Here is a 20324-nt window from a genome sequence, read left to right as displayed (position 1 = left end):
GTTTCCTCTACCTTGAAAATTATTTCTTCCTCCTCTGTTAAAATTGTTTCCTCTGCTTTGGCTTCGACCTCGATTATGTGCTGTTTGATTCTGATTCCATCTGCCTCTTCCTCGAGAACTATCTGCTGATGACTTACTAGTGCTGGCCTCTGTGAGAAAAACATCTTCACCAACTTTCTTCTTCCCAAAAGTTTTATCATGTTGACTCAACATTTCACAAAGCTCATCAAACTTTAGTTTCTCTAATTTCCCAGTTACTTGTAGAGTCTCTAAAAAATGTGTATAGGAAGAAGGAAGCCCAACAATTACAATTGTGACCATAAAGCTATCATCAATTGCGGGAAAACCAACATTAATAATTTCTTGCCTGATATTCTTAAGTCTTGAGAGATATTCAAGAACATCACCGCCTTCAGTTAATTTTTGTTGCAACAATTTTAATTGTAGATCGACTTTCTTTGATTCAGGTTGAGTATCAAAGAGGTCTTTAAAAGTTTTCAAAGCAGTCCATGCATCTAAAGCATTTTCTATATGGACATACATTTCATCATTCACAGACGATTTAATAAGAGCTAAGGCTTTAGCATTCTTGATTTCCCATTTTGCTAGTGCAGCTGCATCTGTGGGTTTATTCGGCTTAACATATCCATCACATATTCCCTGCCATAATTCATTTTAAATGAGTGTGCTTTCGATGAGTCGATGCCATGTTTTATAAGATTTGGTGCCTTCTAGTTTGTTGGAATCAGAAAACAAATTAATCAACATAGACATTTTAGCGTTGAAGCGTCGCACCAAGAATCAGAACAGAAATGACAAGATAGTCAACACAACACACTACGCAAAAAAAACACGATCTATCGGGGCTTGGCCTTTACCCTCAAATAGTCGTCAAAACAGGAGACAATTGACTGAGCTTTGCACATGGCTCTAGTCAATTTCTCAACTTTTTACAAGGCAACTTTCAAAATTTGACTTTTTACAATGGTGCTTTTGCACAATATGGTAAAAAATAAATTACCCCCCCTCAAAGTAAAATTACTTTGAGTTACAATCTCTCCAAAAACAAATTACAACTAAAGTCTCCTTATTACTCCAAAATTTACAATCCTTAACATTTACAAATATCCCTTATTACTCCACAAAACATAAACTCCAAAATTAAAAAATCATGAGATTTCTCCAAAATACAATATGCATTATATTACAAAAAAAACTTTATGATCCAAGTTGACAGGCATCACTCTGGCTTCTTCTGGCTTTACATTGATAGGCTAACAGGCTTCACTCTGGCTTCATAAACAATATTGGCTACAGTATCCCTCTTTATTTGAGTAGCTTCGCCCCTTAAGCCGATATAATATATTTGGGTTGTTTCAGCTCCAAAATTTTCAGGAAAATGCAAAGTGAGACTTGCCACACCCTGAAATTGAGAATACTTTGTTTGATATTCAAGTTCTCCTTGAGTGTTTTTTGCCAATTCCCATTCCTGAACTGGTGTTATTTCTTGAGCAACTTAAAAATCAATGCCATCCCGATTTATGAACACTTGCATTCTTGAAGGACTCGTTCCTCCAGTACCACCAATAACAGAAATACTTTTTATCTTTACATCAGACGTGAATGGTATAAAAACAATTAGCTCTGGATCACCATCATTGCTCTCCAAAAACTCAGATGAATTATCCAAACGTTGTTCCTAGCTTTTGAAAATAGACTTTACACTTCCTACCACAGATTCATTAAATGCAGAAACATGGGGCGTGTCAATGTGCTTGTAAAGAGACCATTCGGAGCTGCAGTCGTGGTCAGTGAAGCAGTTATTTGGAATTGTGATCTGTGTAGATCCTCTCACAGTATCAATGCAATCTTTTCCCACTATCTAATGTTCCTCGCTGCAAGACATCAGATAGTCCAAGGCCCTGCAACATGCATACTAGAATAATTTGTGCAAACAAAGGCCCACACGCTGCAGTGCGATTCTTTACTAAACATTATACATCAGTAATACAGTACAAGAGAGGCTGTCGGCTGAACTAAGTTTAAATAACCAGGCAGTCGAAATGGTAGCCCGTTAACCTAGGGCACAAGAACAGTCTTGTATACCAACTTTGGCTTGGCCAACCACAAAATTTATCTCACTCAACCTAAAGAAATATATCTCTTTGACCAACAAAATTTATTTCATTTTAATTCACATCTCGACACTAGGATGGCCTTTTTGACCCACTATTTCCTGTCCAGCTTACAAAAACAAACATCTCTTTAGGAGATTGTATTCCAATTAGTTGTGCTGCGTGCAGAGAAACCAGATGCAACGGACAATGTTCAATAATGGCAGAACCGACGACACCGCCATTGTGGACAACAATACAAGAAGAAACAACAATATCATGGTCGCTTCTATATCCAGTCGCGAGTTTCAGGCCAAACAGTGTTGAAGCGGAGCAGTAACAAAAATTCCAAAAAACAGGGGCAATTTTTGATAATACTAAAAAATGATTTTTAGATTTTAAAAATCTAAAATCAATGATAAAATTTATTTTCTTTTTTAAACAAAAACTGGACAATTTCCATACCAATCATTTGCCGGTCAATTGAATGGAGTTTTCCAGGACTTTGTTGAGCTGGAATGTCCTCCTCACTTCCACTGCAGCATTACTGGAGCTCCGATACCACAATAATGGCAGAAGTGTCCTCAGACACATAATTTTATTAATCAGAAAAACAATTACATAATTGATTTGCAAGAGTTTACACCCGAACAACCAAACACTCTTGCAATGAGTTATTTATAAGCTCCATGTCCTAACTACCTCTAATTATGGATCACCTATTAAATAACAAGTGTCCATTTACATTAAATGCTATTCAAACCAACTAGCTAACTAATCTCCTAAAATAGAGCCTAAGATACGACACATTTGGAGAGTCATATCTTGTTACAACAATATACTAATTTCTAATTGTCTCTGTTAGCACTTGAAATTTCACCTCAGGCTGAAAAAGGCAAACCTCAAAGCTACATCAAACCATTCAGCCTCGTAGCTAGCCCTACGGGGCAGGAGAAGGCTCTCTCCGGTCAATCTCGGCAGATCTTCAATGGGATGAGATGACCAACAAGGTAACACTGATATTAGGCTAGTAAACTGATCAGAAAGATTGATTTTGGGGTTTTTGGGTTTTTTGGTGGCAAATTGAGGAGAGGGCAATTTTGGGTGCGGGGATGGGACACAGTTTCTGCAGGGGTTTCCTTGGGGCGAGGTAGGAGACAGTGCTGATGTCTTTGACTGAAGTGGATGGTTAGGAATGAAAGATAAGAAGGCTAAAGAGAGCAAACAATGAATTTGAATTCTCTTTAGACAGTAGAAAACATCGAAATTAAACAAACTTAAAAGCAGAGCATGGCAAGCATGAATTCTTACTCTAACACTTCATTTGTTTAATATGCAGAAGTATAGAAAGGAAATGAATCACATAACAAAGCTTACAATAACATGGAGAAACACACCATCAACACATGAGTCCACAAGAATCCCAAAGATGACTGCAAAACCCTGGTCTTCCTTAGCCAAAAATTGCAGAGATACAGTGAAAATATACAATGATAGCTGCTCCCTCAAGAGTCCAACCATGAAAATGAGCAAGAAAGTACATAATATAGATGATCTAACCTCTTTCCCTGCCTCCATGGGTCGAGTTCACTATCCTAGGAGCTGTTTGAACCACTTCTAAACTAAGCACTACAAAATAGGCAGTCAAAACAACTTGCCTCTATAAACTTGGAAACCAGTTCATACATTCAATTTTTACCCTTTACATGAGATAATCTTCTAGAAGAGTTAAACAAGAGTAAAAGTATCCAAAAAGTTTCACAATTACATCCAAGAAGACCACCATCAACCTCAAAAAGTCAAACTGGAGCCAAACTGCGTTTTCTGGGCTGAACTGGTCAAATCTGGCAAAATTTCCTCAACGGGTCGCGCACATTGGCAGCTCTGTTTGGAGGCCTTCCCGGTATCAGAATTGCGACAAAGTGGGCTTGTTGGAAAGGTCTGTGAGTCTACTTTCCAACCCAACTGGAATTTTTGAGTTTGGAGGTCATTTGCCCAGTCAAAACTCAATTCTCCCAAGACTGCTTTCTGCAACTCAAAAAAGGGGCAGAAAGTCAAATTTTGCATGTATTTTGACCTTTTGGAGGCCAAAAACTCCATAAAAACTCAAGTCCATCCATGGGCATATGTAATTTTTCATGAAAAATCCAAAAATGCTGAGTTTTTTTGAAAAGGAGTTGCCATGACAAAGGGTCTCACCGGGGGTGAGACCCGTTAAAGAGCCAAAACCTGTAAATTACCAAAAATTGCCAAAATTACCCAAAATTCTCAGAATTTTTTGGGATTTGTGATGTGGCTAGGCTATTGAGTGCCATGATCCTTGAGTGAAGCCACAGCCAAGATACGGAGGGGATTTGGCCTTCTTCTCCATTTTAGTGCCTCGGTCAACCTCCTTTGAAAAACTTTCGTTTTAGCCTTGCAGACATGCATCCTTGCCCAATAGTGATTTTTCATGTTTCTCAGCAGCTTCTTCTCTTGGTTGGCCTTAGCCAACAGCCTCTCTAAATGTGCATTGACCTGGATAAGCATAGACTCACGGTCAGCAGGCAAAGTATCATCGGGCCTCCTTTGGTTTAGGACTCGGTCACTACGAATCCTCCATAGCTCATCAAGAACTTTCTCCTCCTCTAGCTGTTTGTTCCGCTGCTCCAGGTAGGTGATGGTCCATTGGGCACCCTCAAGTCTCCTCTGCAAAACATCATTCTCGGCCCTGAGATGCTGAATGATCTCCTTTGCCTCTCGGCTAGGAGAACTGGCCTCAAGATCAATCACCTCGGTGTCCGGAACTCCTGATGGACCCTCATGAATCATGGGCTGCTTGCCCCTCTCTGGTACCTGTGCTGGTGAAGAAAGCGAGGCCCCTTCCACCTGATGTGGAGATAACACTCGCTGTGCTGACGATGAAGGCGAGACCCCTTCCACCTGCTGTGGAGATAGTACTCGCCTGGCTGCTGCAAATAAGGCCCTCGGGCCTTTCTGATAGGTAAGCTGAGGTGAAGAACTGACATGTCGAGTGACCGGAATATCGGGCTGCTGAGATGGTCCTCCCTCCTCCCGAATGACCTCAGGATGTGGCTGGGATGATGCTGTGAAAATCTCACGGGAAATGAACTCCTCCCATGAGATGCCCTGCTGAGTCAACTGATGCAAAACTATGAGCTGAATCAAACCATAATGATATAAGCTCCTGTACTGCTGGACCGGGGTCTTCTTCTGCAACATGGGCACCATCCTCTGAATGTTATGAAAGAAGAAGACCAGGATGTTCATCATCCTCACTCGAGTGAAATGCATCAAAAGGCGAATGTGATAAGAGTACACCTGTGAAAATCTGCCCTCATAGGTAAAATAGTGCATAATAAGCCTCATGATGGGAGCATACTCGCTCCGGAGAAACCTGAATGGAAAAACACCCGACACATGTCTCATGAATGATGGCCGGACATAGGGCTCAAAGTGAACAAAATCTAGCAATCTGCGCTTAGGCCACACCTCACCCACATTCGGTATCCCTGTAGCCTGTGAGATCACCTCGGGAGTCAATGTAAAATCTACCCCTGCCAGGTTGACATGTCCATCATGCAAATGTAAAACAAAGAGGCGGGCCAACTCTCTATGGTGCTGAATCCGAGAGATCTTCTCACAAAACTGATAGCAAGACATGTACTGAAAGCAAGTCACTGCCATAGGACAGGCCTGTAAGTCTGCCAAAGAAGTAGGCTCCTCCCGCTTATGATGTCCTCCCTTACCCCCTCTACGAGGCCTCCTCTGTACCTTAGCTTCTGTAGATGATGAATGGTCATCACTTTGCTCATAAGTTTCAGTTTCTGACATGGTTTTGGAGCAAAGTGGACAAACTGAACTGCTGTCTCTGCCTGCAAAAAGTGTTGAACTCTATGCTCGACCAATTTAGATGATTTGAAGGGAGATTGAGAAATTTTGTTGAAGTTTGCAGGCAAGCGGTTCAACGGGTCGCACCCGTAGTAATTTTGAACTGCGGAGGAGTTCTGGACGGGTCGTGCACCGCCCAACAGGTCGCGCACCTCCTTTGACGGGTCGCGCACCACTCTGCTGCCCGAAATCACTGTAATTTTGCTCCTTTCTCCAATCACTCTCTCAAACCTCTCTTTCAAGCGTTGGGATGCACAATGAGAGTAAAAGGAGGGAAGTTGAACCTTTATAAACTCCATTTGAAAAAATTTCATCCATAAACCCACTTTATAAAGTTTATTTTTGACACTTTTTAAAACACTGATTCTTTGGTTTCCTTTATCCTGAATTTAACTCATTGAGTACTTTGACTTGATTCTTTTTGCAGGTAGATCATCTGAGGGACCTTGACAAGGGGACCAGGGTTGCATTTTGTCCACTGAAGATTTTTGAAATTTCATCATTTATTTACAAAAACCGAAAAAATGACCTTGGCTTTAAAAATAGAGTTTTTAAATCCAAGGTGAAAATTCACTGTACAAGATAAAAATATCAAAGAAACATGTTTACAATCCTCCCTCTGGCTTGCTGAGTACTCATGGATTTCCAAAGACATGACCTTGCAGAGATAAATGACCAAAACCCTAGACCTAGGACCTTGGACCCCAAGACAAAACAAGACAAGCTTGAAAAAACTTAACAATTGATATGACCTGATCCAGCAAAGCCAAGAGGGGTATAATGGACCAACTCCTCCATCAGGTTTATGGCATGCCTAACGGAATGCAAGATTTGACACTGATGAGACACCTACTAATGCAAATGCAAAGAGCTTTTTGATCACTAATGGAGGGCTTTCAAGACCGACACTAACAGTCTCCATTAAATAATTAATCATTCTAGAATAATAATTATTAATTTAATTTCTTAAATTAATAATTATTTTATTTCAATTTTATAACCTATGATAATAAATTATTTTTGGATCATCTAACACTTTCACGCAGGGAGAAAGAGAGTGAGCCTCTAGAAGAAAAGTAATAGTACCATCCTAAAAGAGACACACAAGAGCATAAGAGGATCACAAGTTAGCCTGCAAAGTAGTTCACAAGCCAAACACTATCATAAAGCCAAATACAACACACCTTCAACAAGATAAGTACCAAAGCCACCAAAATAGTTCAATTTCCTTAGTACATGTGAAAAAAACATATACCACAAACATATAAAGAATAGTCTTACTATATTTACGATATGTGCATGAAAATGTGTTGGATCATCGAGCTTCATATATTAAGTGGAATTTCCAAGCTATACAAGTACAATGTGAAGTACAATGCTACCACACTAAACCCAATAGTGGAACATTAAGTCACCACTTGCTTCTCCAAAGAAAGATCTACTCTCCTATGTCAATGCTAGAGAATCCAAGGTGAAATTTCAAGTCCCAAAAGTCCTTTTGCTTGACTTATGAGGGTGTATTTATAACAAATGAGGTGACTCTTAACCTCCCTCATGACTCTTGAGCTTCTATAATGACTTTTTGAATTCTTACATGACCTTTGAGGTTCTATATGACTTTCAAACTCAATAGTGACTCTTCAAATTCCATGTGGGACTCTTGGTCCTCGACATATTTTACATTTGCTCATTTTGGAGAATTACATAATTACATTCCACAATTGATGTGGCAAGACACTATGACATATGTGACTCTTGAGATGACTCTTGACAATGATGACATGGAACTTCATGATGATATGGCATTACCAAGCTGCTCTTTTTGTTGCTTTCTTTTCATATTCATGATGGATCTTGGATGTGCTTTGTATTCATCCTCCAAGGGGTTGATTGATATGGAGTCTTCATGAGATCATGATCTTTGATCTTCTGTCAGATGCTAGCGTCCCTTCTCCTTCCTATTCAAATATCAACTTGTCTATGCAACTGCGTAGTTTTGTTCTAGGATGGTATCCTTCTTCATCTCCTTTATCATCATCATATCATAACAAGATACCTGCAACTGAAATCCACTCATGAAAAGATGACATTAGTTTGAAAACTCCTATTCTAACATGCTTCATAAAAATATCTGATTGAACTAGAACTAGGTGTTGGATTGAGAGACTAGCTCAGGGATTGCATAGTTGTGCAGATCAAGAGGTTAGGAGAAAGGACTTAGGCTTGAGACTCCTTAATGTAGGTCAAGAAGGCCAGGGCAAGGCTACTCCGTAGTTAAGGGTTTCAAGGAGGCAAGCTTGAGGCTTGAAGTTTCCCGCTGTGTAGTTCTGGAGAGATAGATACATAGGGCTTGTGGAGTTATGTAGTTCAAGGAGTCAAGATGGAAGCTTGAGGCTTGAGACTACACTTTGCATAGAAGAGGACTGGTTGGAGGCTAAGCTACACAATTCTAGAGCTCCATGGGCCAAGGTTGAGCAATAAGACTGCATAGTCTGTAGTTCTGGAAGGTAGGAACTACGTATTGTGCATTTCCAAGAGGCAAGAGTTGAGCTTGAGGGATGAGACTAGGCAGTGTATAGTTTAGGAGGGCTGAGTGAAGGACTACTGTGCAGGCAAGAATTTTTCAGAATTTGGCTAAGTGCGGAATCATTGAGCTCAAAGTGAACAAGGAAAAGAATTGAACATGATCACACACTAAGAACAATCAATGACTCAGAATCGATCTCTCAGAAAACATGAATGGCATAATCCCCTCAATGCGATGATAATATGACAACTTCCTCTAAGTGTGACACTTAAGATACACTTTGCGACGACAATGACGACACTTTTGTGATAGTGCATAAAACTTTGGGAATGAGTGTAACACACATATATATGATAAACAAGACTCATTGGCACCAAATTTATCCCTTGAAATGAACCATAACTGAGCTAATGTGATATGCGACACTTCCCATGCCAAAAGACGAAATTTGCAACGATAGGAGAAAAGTGAAAATGATACTTGCAAAATGTGAATGACATTAAAAGTGCATGTGCCAGAGAAAAGATAACGTGGAAATGACACTTATTAAAGTGAAAGCAAGCATAAGAGATAGTCATAAACATGAAAGCGATATTTGCGAAAGCGGAGGTCAAAAAAGCAACAGTTGGAAAAACTCACCGAAATAGAAGTCTAATCGCAACCAAAAGTGGGAGACTATCAATTGAAAGTGAAAATTGGATGTCATCATGGGTTGAACATTGCACAAACATTGTCTTGATGGACTAGGCTATGCCTGTTCAAGCTTGCGTAAAATAATGCGCTCATGAACTTGTTACAGATTGAACATCTGTATTGAAGTGACTTCAACACTCAGAAACTAAGAAGAATACTTTAGCATAACATTCATTAATCATGGAACGAATATATTATTATATCCTCAGTAGGATCCAAAATTCACATGTAGGAAAAAAGTTGTATTTGATTTTGGTGCTTCCTCTTTGGTTTACCCTTTGAACATTTTGTGTGCATCATCAACTCGCTGAGTGGAATGTTATCCTTTGTATCCTTTGTATCTTGGACCTCCTTTTTTTCTTCCTTTTTGTTGGCCAAATTCTCATTTTCTTTGGTTTTATGTTTAACCTGAGAGTTTGTAGAAACCCTCCTATGACTCCTCTTAATTTTCTTGATCTCATCTTCCTCTGCACTTTCCACAAAATGATTCCTTACAAAGAAATCCTACCAATTGTCACCAATAATCTTCAATTGTGATTATAAAATAATTTTTACCAAACCATGATGATATAAGGCCCGACCTGTGTTTCTAGAGTCTCTCTGGATGTTGAACGCCATCTTCTTCAAACTCCACATAAGATAGTAGGGAAAATTGAGTTATTTTCCTCTAATAAACTGCACTAAAAGCCTATCATGATAGAAGAGTAGAGTTCCATACCTCCCTTCATAAGTGAGGAATTTTTGTAACACGAACAACAAATTTTTCCAATTGGATTTTAGTGAAAAGACAAGAATACCCTTCTTGAAGGCTGGGATGTCCATACCTGGATTATGGAGAAAGGACTTCCCCTATTCGTCTTTTAACCTCTGATTCTTGAACCAAATTTCACTTCTCCTTGGAAGTTCTTTTCCCTTAGAGATGGACTCAATAAATTTCAACTTAATGTCCCAAATTTCCTCTTCTACTCCATCAAAGGCCTAGAAAATTGCTCCCGTTACCTCAATTTCATGTCCACTAAACTTTTTAAATAATTTGAATCATCCCACCTTCTACAATTGTTCTTAGACTTAAGGGTAAGAAATCAGGAAATTTGCTCCCACAGGCTCATGACGAATAATAAACCATATCGCTTTGAACACATCTCACCTCCAAATTGTTCGTTTCGATGGTGTATCAATGGAACAGTGAGTGGTGAAATGGATGAAATTTCATAGTGGTGAGGTTTAGATGATATGAATGGCAAAAGGTGGAAGTATTAGAGTAGTATTCCCATTTTTAATTCATAATTACCCATGATTTGTTTGGATCTAATCCATTAGTATCATCATGTATATTGGGATTTGAGTTGTTTGTATGCAATAAGGATATTTGTAGATATGATGGAATGAAATAATAGGGACTATCAAATGATAGGGAGTGGGTTATGGTTAAGGTCATCAATGAAATAAATGTGAACCATTAATTTGAAATTCAATCTAAATGTTATAATAAATCCATCAATTCAAAAACCTACAATTTTTACTTTATTGAAACTGACGAACTACCCACATAGTTACCTTTTCGCTGCTATCTCACCTTTAAGCCTTGTTTTTCTTGCCTGCAGGTCCAAGGTGTATCTCAAAAGATTTAGCTATGGAATGTTGGACCAACTACAAAATGTTGATAGTTTTGAAATTTTATCTTCAATCCTTTAGATGTTGGTTTTTGCTTAAGACTTGATTATGCTAGATCCTAATAATCACTAATGATGCTAATGTATCCTGATGAGTTCTCTTTAAAAGAGAAACAAATTCTTCAAAGCAATTATTTTGAACTTGAAAATTTGTTTTGCAAAGAAGAAAGGGAAGAGAAAAATGGGAAAAAGGAAAGGAAAGAGAAAATATAAGTTGTAAATATTTTCTGCATAAGAATGCCAACAATGTTGGTTTTCATAACTATGATTTTATTATTTTTTTTCTTTTCTTTATTTATTTATTTGTTTAATTTTATTTTTTCATTTTTAATTTTGGAGAAAAGAAATAAAATTTGTTTTGGTAGTAAAGGAGAAGGATCTCATTTTCCTACCAACTTTAAATCAAAATTTTCTTGCATATTTTGAACGAACTATTCTCTTTTCAAAGACGTATGATATAATTTTAATCTATGCCCATTCACAAGGAAAGTGATCCCTTCTTCATCAATATTCTTAATTATAACTACTCCATTGTTAGAAATAGTTTCTATCTCATAGGGACCAAGCCAATGTGTTTGAAATTCCCTTGAAAAATATTTAAACTTGGAATCAAAGAGAAAGGCCCAATCACCTAGCTGAAATTTCTTGACTTTGTTGAATTTATCATGTCACTTTGTTTGTTGTTGCTGGATTATGCTTATTTTTTGTAGGGCATCTTGTGGGATCTCATTGTTAGATCCCTATAATACTAGTGTGGCCCCCATATCATTATTGTTGTGCCCCATGTAACCCCCATATTTTTATTGTTGTGCTCCATAAAAGCCCACTATTGTTATTGTTGAGCCTTTACATTATCATTTTTATGTAGGACTTGATTATATTGTGACCCTTTAGACTCCTATATACACCAAGAAGGTATTTTCATTTATGTCATCCAAGAATTGTTCATTTATGTGATGTAAAAGGAGCTTCCCCCTTGAAGAGGCTTATTTTCAAGTCATTGATTTATCTTTTCCTCTCTTTTTGTGATTTGGTTACATAGCATTTGGTATCAAAGCTTTGGATTCTAGGGTTTTGCTGCTTCAAATAGTTCATCTTGGAATTTTGCTAAAAGAAATTTATATGAAGCTTCAGAAGCTAAAATTTTGACCACATGGATCCGAAATCTTGGTGAACTTTGTGTAAAAACTTCAGATCTTGGTTCACTATATTTTCTGAGATATGATCCAAAGAAGTTAGGGTTTTTGAATGTTCCAGAATTTAGTCTCAAACATGTGACCTAGGAAAAATTGTCATAACTTTATATTCAAGCATCATATTTGAATTTCATAATAAATTCCTGAGATTGCATGAACTGTAGTTTCTTGAGGATGAATTTCAGTGCCGAAGGTCGAAATAGTGACACTTGGGCATTTGTACAAGTTCACTATACTGAACCAGTCCATAATCAGGATATCGTGGGAGAATTGGTATAACTTGATCTTGAAGAATCCAATTTTGGTCTAAGTTGTAGAGTTGGAAATAGGACATAGAAAACGACATTAGTACGGATTTTCATATCTTTAAAGGCTGAAAATACATAGATACAGTAGTCTTAAGATCAATCTCCTAAAAACAATAAAAAAGTGTGTATTATTTTGTTAAATTGCATAAGTTTTGTTTGAAAATTCAGTTTGAATTGATTTAAAGGGCATATTAAAGCATAGAAATCAATATTTGGTTCTAAAATGTCTCCCAAACAAAAAAATCCACACCCATTAAGCCCTCACAAATCTCTATTATGACACATGAAGAGGAAGAATTGGGACATGACATATCAAAATTACGAGACCAAGTGCAACATATTTCACTCTCACAAATAGCAACCAACGATGAACTAAAAGGGAAAATGTATGGTTTAAAAGAAGAAATAAAAGGTGACATGGATGGTTTAAAAGCGGAAATAAAAGATGACATGAATGGTTTAAAAGTAGACATGGAAGGTTTGAAAAAGTTGCTAAAAGAAAGGCTTCCTAGTGGCGATAAGATATTTCATAAAACTCAGGAAGAGAACAAACATAATGTGAATCATGATTGTAGAGACTCCAACTTTGGGATGAAGACCAACCATATTCCAAAGATCGATATGTATAAGTTTGATGGTAAGGATCCAGTAACATGGATAATGCATATGGTGTAGTTCTTTAATCTACATGATTTGCAACACACACAAAAGGTACACATTACATCTTTATATTTAGAATTGAATCAATTTGTATGGTATCAATGGCTTTTTTCTCGTAAAGCACTAGTCACTTGCAAAAATTTTACAGAGGAATTGATAACACATTATGAGGATACAAAGAGTAATACCTTCTTTAGCCAAATGATAAATCTCAAATAAAACGGCTCAGTTGGTGTGGACATTGAGCACTTCCAAAGATTGAATATCAAGGTAACTGATGTTCGAGAGGAGTATTCGATTGATGTCTTCTTAGGGACTTTAAAGGATAACATCCAACATGAGGTTCGTCTTTAGGAACCCAAGTCATTGGAGAATGCATTCAGGGTGGAAAGAAAAGTTGAAAGAAAAATTACGGAAACAAGGAATTCTACCACTCACAACTATAAATATGGAAGTATTGTTGCTCCTAGCTTCCAAAAACCTACAAATTTGATTCCACAACAACTGGAAGAAAAAAGAGCAAAAGCGTTGTGTTACAATCGTGATAACAAATACACCAAGGGTCATAAGTGTGTTGAGAATAAACTGTTTTACATAGATTGTGAAGAGGAGGACGAAAAGGAACAACAAACATAAAAAGAAGAAGATATATGCCAGGAACCAACTACAGGGGTTAAAAAAAAAAAATCCAACCATATATTGTAATGCATTGGCGGGAATTACCACTCCTCAAACTCTCAAGATAGAAGGATATATATTAAAAAAAGGTAACAATGTTAATTGATTCATCCAGTACTCATAATTTTATTCATTGTAAGATGGTCAAGTATTTGAATTGATTTCTATATCCAACACCAGAGTGCAAGTAATGATTGCAAATGGAGGAACTATAAAATCCTTAAGGAAGTTGTTATGAAACTAGCTCACAAAAAGATAGAAAAAAAATATCAATGCCTTAGAAATAAGCCTCTTCGATGGGGCAACCTCCTTTACATTACACAAATTAACAATTCTTGGATGATACAAATACAAGACCTCCTTTCTAGATAGGAGTCTAAGGGGTCATAATAAAATCAGAGCTGACATAACAATAATAATGTAAGGGCACAATAATAACAATAGTGGGCTTCTATGGGGCACAATAATAATAATATGGGGACTAAATGGGAACAAGAATATAATAAGGGGGTTGCACTAATAACAATAAGGGGTTACACAAGTAGTATAGGGACCTAACATGCCCCTCTCCTTCAAAAAGTGTTGTCCTCAACGCTTGAGTAGTTATGGATGCTTCTGCATAAAATTCTTGTCCTCCCATGTGGAATCTTCAGCAGGTAAGTTCTTCCACTTGATGAGATACTCTGAAGTTGATTGATTTCGTAGTTGTCGAGTTCTTGTTTTTGTGACTGCTCCAGGTTCCAATATGATTTTTCCTTCCTCGTCAAGTTCTGGCAATATTGTTTGAACTAGGATCTTCTGCAACTTTTGAATGAGTGACCACACTTCTTCGTCATTCTTCCATTCATCCCTTGCTTCATTTATCCAATCTTATTGGATAATAGAAATAGCTCAAATCAATACTTCCACATCCTCATCCTTTCTTGAGAGTGCATTTGCAACGACATTTTGCTTCCCTTTTTTGTAGATGATTTCAAAGTCACGACCCAACATATTTGTGACCCATTTTTTCTATTCTTTTGAAGATAATCTTTGTTCTAAAAATTATTTAAGACTATCATGATCTGTTTTTACCTTGAAGTGTCTTCCCATTAAGTAAGGTCACCATTTCTTAAGTACATGTAGTATTGCCAACATTTCCTTCTCATAAATAGATTGCTTGAGGGACATTTGTTTGTATGGATGTAGCCATAAAAATGCCCAATCGCCTACATCAAAACTTCTTTCACTCTGATGTTGATCTGTCTGTTGTTTCATTTGATTCTGCACCAAAGTGGCGTTATCCTTTATAAGTTGGAGAACTTGTTGTTGATGCTCGATGTGATATTTCACTGCTTGAACCTTTTTCTTCTTGATATTTCCTTCTATCTTGAGAGTTTGAGGAATGGTAATTTCTGCCAATGCATTACAAGATATGGTTGGATTCATTTCTTGATTCTCGATGTGATCTGTCACTTCTTGAACATTTTTCTTCTTGATATGTCCTTCTATCTTGAGAGTTTGAGGAGTGCTAATTCTTGTCAATGCTTTACAAGGTATGGTCAGATTCATTTCTTCTTTCTCTATGGTTGGTCCTTGGTGTATATCTTCTTCTTTTAACGTTTCTTGATCCTCTTCTTCCTCCTCTTAAAAATCAATGTAAAATAATTTCTTCTCAGCACACTTATGACCTTTAATTTATTTGTTATCACAATTGTAACAAAGCCCTTTTGCTCTTTTTTCTTCCAATTTTTGTGGTGTCAACCTTGTAGGTTGTGGAAGGCTAGGAGAAACAACACTTCCATATTTATAGTTATGAGGGGTAGACTTCCTTGTTGCCATACTTTTTCTTTCCACTTTTCTTTCCAACCTGAATGCCTTCTCCAATGAATCAGGCTCCCAAAGATGAACCTCATGTTGAATGTTATCCTTTAAAATCCCTATGGAGACATCAATCCTATGCTTCTCTAGAATATCATTTTCCCTTATATTTAATTTTTGAAAGTCCTCAATGTGCTCTGCCACTGAACACTTTTGTTTGAGATTTATCAATTGGCTAAAGAAGGTGTTGCTCTTTGTATCCTCATAATGTGTTATCATTTCCTCCATGAAAATTGATCACGTAACAAGTGGTTTACGAGAACAAATCCCTTTTTACCATAAAAATTGATCTGGTTCTAAATATGAAGATGAAATACATACCTTTTGTAATAGTTTCACCTCATGTAGATCAAAATATTCATCCATCTTTAGTATCGAATTTATCGGATCCTTGCCATCAAACTTCCTCATATCGCGTTTTCTTGATTTTACGAGCTCCGTCTTGAAATGACTGTAACTCTGTAATTTCAGATCTCCCATTTATGAAATTGCGGCCTGTGGTAGCTCTCTGAGTCCTCTTTCCAATTCCACTAGTCTGATCGAAATTGGATTCACCAAGAAAGAGTTATGCCCAATCTCCCAAGCTGACCTGAGTATATACTTTTTCAGTAGAGAGAACTTGTACGAAGTTCCACGTGTCACTGTTTATACTTTCGGACCTAAAACTAATATACAGAAAACTATAGGTTGTCCTCTTTCTATAACTTCTTACAAAAGTGAAATATGATACTCATAGAGAAAGTTATGATGATTTTCCCGAGGTCACCTGTTTGGGATGTAATTCGGGAGCCTGCAAACACCCTAACTTCCTTGGACCATATCTACAAAAATATAGTGATATAAGATTTGACATTCGGACCCAAGCTTTAGTGAGATTTCATCTCAAATGGGTTTTAATTTTAGAGTTGAAACCTTCGAAGAAAACAAGTTATAGCGAACATTCCACAATGACCTGTTTGAGATGGAATTATGGAGCTTGCAAAAACCCTAACTTCCTCAGATCATATCTCCAAAATATAGCGAGACAAGCTCTGAAATTCAAACCCGAGGTTCAGACCGATTTCAGCTCAAATGGGTTTTTTTTGAACTTTTGAAACTACGTAGAGAAAATGTTATAGTGAAAATTCCACGATGACCTGTTTGGAGCAGTGAAACCCTAGAATCCAAAGCCCTGATACCAAATTTTATGAAACCAAATCATAAAAAGATAGAAAATAAATATCAATGCCTTAGAAATAAGCCTCTTCGAGGGGGCAACCTCCTTTACATTACACAAATTAACAATCCTTGGATGATACAAATGACAAGACCTCCTTTCTATATATAGGAGTCTAAGGGGTCATAATACAATCAGAGACAACATAACAATAATAATGTAAGGGCACAATAATAACAAGAGTTGGCTTCTATAGGGCACAATAATAACAATATGGGGACTAAATGGTCACAACAATATAATAAGGGGGTTGCAGTAATAACAATAAGGGGTTACACTAGTAGTATAGGGACCTAACAGAAGTTCCATAATGTCAATCTAACCATTGGGGAATATGTATTGAATAGTCCAATGCTTTTCATTCCAATGGGTGGTGTAGATGTTGTATTAGGAGTTCATTGGCTACAACCATTGGGGATGATAAATTTTAATTTTCAAGAACTTTTCTTGGAATTTCTTGGAAAGAAAGGAAATTGAATTAAGGTGTATCATAGGGAAACCTGGAAAGATAATAAGTTCTATTGGCATGACAAAGCCTTTTAAGAAGGAATAATGAGTGGAAATTGCACAATTATGTTTCCTAGATGTTCAAACATCTATGTCGTCAATTTCTCCAGATATCTAAAGACTCCCTAACAATCATTCTAAGGTATTTGATACCCCCAACAAATCTCCTACCTATTCGTGATCATGATCATGCTATTCACTTGATTCCATGAAGTGTTCCTCCAAACATTATAACTTATAGATACCCCTATGCCCAAAAGAGTGAAATTGAATGTATGGTTGCAAAAATGCTAGAGACATGTATAGTTCAACCTAGACAAAGTTCTTTTTCTTCTCCATTAGTATTGGTGCACATGAAGGATGGGTCATGGCATATGTGTCCAGATTATAGAGAGCTCAACAAGCTTACTATTCAAGATGAGTTTCCCATTCTTGTTATTGATGAATTGTTGGATAAACTACATGGAAAAATTTACTTCGTCATGTTGGATCTTCTTTCAAGATATCATGAAATTAGAATGAAGACAAATGACATAAACAACATTTAGAACTCATGAAGGTCATTATGAATTTTTGGTCATGCCTTTTGGCCATACTAATGCACCTTCCACATTTCATGCTTTGATGAATTCCACTTTCAAACCCTTAAAAAATTATGTTAGTATTTTTTATACTAATTTATAACAAATCTTGGAACGACAGTGTTCAACATGTTGACAGGGTGCTCAAACTAGAGGAGGAAAAGCAATTCTATGAAAAACTCTCCAAATGTTTCTTTGGGGTACAAGAAGTGGAATATTTTGGTCATATTGTATCCCATGATGGTGTTAAGGTAGACCCTAAAAAATTTAGAGCCATCAAAGAATGGAAATTCCCCACAAACATAAGGCATCTTCAAGGATTTCTTGAGTTGACAAGGTACTATCACAAGTTTGTTAAGAATTATGGGAAGATAGCAACACCTCTAACAACATTATTGAAGAAATATGCATTTTCTTGGACTCCAGAAGCAACTAAGGCCTTTGAACATATTAAAGAGGCAATGTGTCAAGCTTTAGTATTAGCTACATTAGAGTTCACAAAATCCTTTATTGTGGAATGTAATGCCTTAGGAAACAAGATTATTGTTGTTTTAATGCAAGAAGGAAAACCCATTGCTTTTGAAAGTTTTCCAATCAAGAGAAATTATTTACATAAAGCTATTTATGAGAAGGAAATGTTAGAAATCCTACATGCACTGAAGAAATGATTCCCTTACCTAATGGGAAGGCTCTTCAAGGTAAAAAAAATATCACTATAGTCTTAAATACTTCTTGAAACAAAGATTATCTTCAAAAGTGAAGTGAAAATGGGTCACAAAGATGTTGTATTATGACTTTGAAATTATCTACAAAAAGGGAAGCAAAATGTTGTGAAGGGATGAGGAAGTGGAAGCATTGCTCTATGTCATTATATTATCCAATCTAATTGGATAATTGAAGCAAGGGATGAATGGAAGAATGATGATGATGTGTTGACACTCATTCAAAAGTTGCAACAATATCCCAATAAATCTAATACATTTATCTAGAAAAATGATTCATTATGGTACAAAGATCACTTATATATATGTAAGAACTCCCAACTCAAACAAATTGTTCTTGTGTGAGCCCTTTCTATCGAGAATTGTGAACTATTGGGATCCAGACCAGGAGGTCTTTGTCATGCAGGGGCACAAGATCAATCTCACATTATAGGATATTTACTTCTTGATCAGACTTCCTCCCCTCAGACTGGTGGGGGATATTCATCCGGTGTTACCTCGTGGGAGGAACATTACTGAGTTCGTGGAGCACCATTGTCAATGGGGTGTTTGTGTCAAGGGCACGACTATCCCACTTGTAGATCTAGAGTGGCCAGAGACGTAGGTTGTTGCCACAACTATGCTACGGGTCTTGGGCAGCCAGGTGTTCCACCACATCACTGGAAGGTAGATGATGGATGAGATGATGCAATCTACCTAACTATATGGCAGAAATAAAGACACGAAAATCAAAGGGATGTATTGTGAGCTACATTTCTGGAGGTAGAGCGCATTGGGAGAATTAGGAAGGAGATGGCCTTCGAAATCTCGTGAAGGAATTCCCCCTTACTCAAGTGTAGGGGTAATCAGGGGTAGACATAGCTTCCATGGTGTCCTCATCAGGTTGGGAGATGGGCAGACAGGAGGAAGTCTGACTACACGATGCAGTGGCATTACCTGGTGCATCAACGTGAGAAAGAAGGTTCACATATGCATCGTCATGAATGCCAAACAACGGGCTGGTAGATGAACGATCTACTGATGTTGAGACCTGGGATTCTATCGAAAAAGGTTTGATAGAAATGTGAGCAACAACCTGAGGAAGGTTTGTTGGCGAGGAACTCAAGGATGACAACAGGTAAAGAATGGGGCCTGTGTTGTCCGTCATCTCGACCTCGGGGGAGGGGATCACAATAGAGGGGTCAGAGTTTCCCTATTCTAGTTGACTGGTGGTACCAGAATCCACAGGTATAGGAGTAGCGGCTCTACTACGAGTGGCCTTGTATTCACGAATCGCCCCAAGGCAATCACGAAACTCGTTGAGACGAGGCAAAAAATGGGAATAGTGACCATGAAGATCACAAAGGGCACAAGGATGTTTTGTGCGAATCATTTCGGGTTTCTTAGGTGGGATCGGTATGTTAACGTGGACTTCTAGAATATTTGACTTAGGGAATGCTTCTTGAACCAAATGTTTGAGTTGAGGTAGCTCAGACAATTGTTGGTAGCATGCCCAACAACTTCACACAAAGCACATGGCTTTAGGGCCTTAGGGGCTAGAGGAGCTTGGGGATCCTTGTCCTTCGAATATTTCTTTTTGGCTTTGACCCCCTGGCCAGTTGCTTTCACAACAGGAGTTGGTTCATGTTGAGGTTGTGATGGTACTGAAGCAATGACAGGAGTCATGGGGACCGATTGAACCGGGGTCAAAGCATGATA

At 37.6% G+C, this 20324-nt stretch overlaps 1 pseudogene; it reads right to left on the bottom strand.

The window, feature by feature from the left end:
• Positions 1-1261: 1261 nt before the first annotated feature.
• Positions 1262-20324, bottom strand: part of LOC149169625 (uncharacterized) — a 149143-nt pseudogene continuing 130080 nt past the window's right edge.

Source organism: Pinus tabuliformis, chromosome 4_2 (assembly GCF_031772625.1).
Source record: "Pinus tabuliformis cultivar Carrire ecotype Pingquan chromosome 4_2, CPIR1, whole genome shotgun sequence".
NCBI classification, from domain to species: Eukaryota; Viridiplantae; Streptophyta; class Pinopsida; order Pinales; family Pinaceae; genus Pinus; species Pinus tabuliformis.
Note: the sequence above shows the minus strand (reverse complement) of the source record. Positions and strands in the feature narration are given on the sequence as shown.